The following is a 2,094-nucleotide window of genomic DNA, read 5'->3' as shown; positions in this document are numbered from 1 at the left end:
ATGGATCAGCTGGATCTCCTAATTTCATGATCTCTCAAAGCATCATTAGGGCTATACTGAATTCCCAAAACTCTCTCTAAATCTTGTGTGGTTGGGGCTATGGATCAAATTTAATTATTTGCCACTGTTAGAATGAAATCTCTGCTTTCTTGCTGCCTGTCCTCTGACAGGTATTCTATGTTCCTAGGTCTGTGTACATTCCTTAAAGCTCCCTCATGGGCCTTTCAACATGCAATTTCTTTTATATATATATATATATTTTTTCTTTTTCTTTTTAGTTACATTTTGTTAACTCTGTGTCCCAGCTGTATCCCGCTCCCTCATTCCCTCCCCAACCCCACACTCCCTCCCTGGTCTCCTCCCTGCCCCTTTCCAAGTCCACTGATAGGGGAGGACCTCCTCCCCTTTCATCTGACCCTGTTTTATCAGGTATCTTCAGGGCTGGCTGCAAAGTCCTCCTCTGTGGCCTAACAGACTGCTCCTCCCCTGGGGGGGGGTCAAACAGCCTGCCCTTGAGATCCTGTTAGAAATAGTCCGTGTTCCCCTTACTTTGGAAAACTACTTGGTTACTGAGCTACCACGGGCCACATCCGAGCAGAAGTTCTAGGTTATATCCATAGATGGTCCTTGTTTGAGTGTCAGTCTCAGAAAAGACCCTGTGCCCAGATATATTTGGTCCTTGTAGAGCTCCTATCCTTTCCATATCATACTAACTTCCCTTCTTTCATATGATTCCCTGCACTCTGCCGAGGGTTTGGTTATGAGTCTTAGTGTCTGCTTTGAAACACTGCTAGGTAGAGTCTTTCAGATGCCTTTTGTGGTAGACTCCTGTCATAAGTTCAATGCACATCCCATTTGTCTTTCTAAATGAGGATTAATCACCTTCGCCTGTGTCCACTTTCTTGATTATCTTCTTTAGGTGTGTAGATTTCATTATGTTTATCATATCTTGTAGGTCTATATAAGCGAGTATATACCAAGTTTGTCTTTCTCCTTCTGGGATACTTCACTCAGAATGATCTTTTCTAGATCCCACCACTTGCCTGCAAATTTCATGATTTCCTCCTTTTTGATTGCTGAGTTGTATTCCATTGTGTAAAAATACCACAATTTCTGTATCCATTCCTCCGTTGATGGACATCTGGGTTGTTTCCAAGTTCTGGCTATTACAAATAAAGCTGCTACAAACATGGTTGAACAAATGTCCTTGTTGTGTACTTGAGCAAATTTTGGGTATATACCTAAGAGTGGTATAGCTGGGTCTTGAGGTAGCACTACTCCTAGTTGTCTGAGAAAGCGCCAGATTGACTTCCAAAGTGGTTGAACCAGTTTACATTCCCACCAGCAATGGAGGAGGGTTCCCTTTTCTCTACAACCTCTCCAGCAGGTGCTATCACTTGAGTTTTTCATCTTGGCCATTCTGATGGGTGTAAGGTGAAATCTCAGGGTCGTTTTGATTTGCATTTCCCTAATGGCTAATGAGGTTGAGCATTTCTTTAAGTGTTTCTCTGCCATTCTATGTTCCTCTTTCGAGAATTCTCTGTTTAGCTCTGTTCCCCATTTTTTAAGTGGATTACTTGGTTTGTTGTTTTTCTGCTTCTTTAGTTCTTTATATATACTGGATATTAGCCCTCTGTCAGATAAAGGGTTGGTGAAGATTCTTTCCCAATCTGTAGGCTGTCTATTTGTTTTGATGACAGTGTCTTTTGCTTTACAGAAGCTTTTCAGTTTCATGAGGTCCCATTTATTGATTGTTGCTCTTAGAGCCTGTGCTGTTGGTGTTCTGTTCAGGAAGTTGTCTCCTGTGCCAATGAGTTCTAGGCTGTTTCCCACTTTTTTTTCCAACTGATTTAGAGTATCTGGTTTTATGTTAAGGTCCTTGATCCACTTGGACTTTAGTTTTGTGCAGGGTGATAAATATGGATCTATTTTCATTTTTCTGCATGTAGACATCCAGTTGGTCCAGCACCATTTGTTGAAGATGCTGTCTTTTTTCCATTGAATGGATTTGGCTTCTTTGTCAAATATTGAGTATTCATAGGTGTGTGGGTTTATTTCTTGGTCTTCTATGCGATTCCATTGATCCTACTTTCT

The sequence above is a fragment of the Psammomys obesus genome, unplaced genomic scaffold (genome assembly GCF_907164565.1).
Source record: "Psammomys obesus unplaced genomic scaffold, mPsaObe1.curated_primary_1811, whole genome shotgun sequence".
NCBI classification, from domain to species: domain Eukaryota; kingdom Metazoa; phylum Chordata; class Mammalia; order Rodentia; family Muridae; genus Psammomys; species Psammomys obesus.
Note: the sequence above shows the minus strand (reverse complement) of the source record.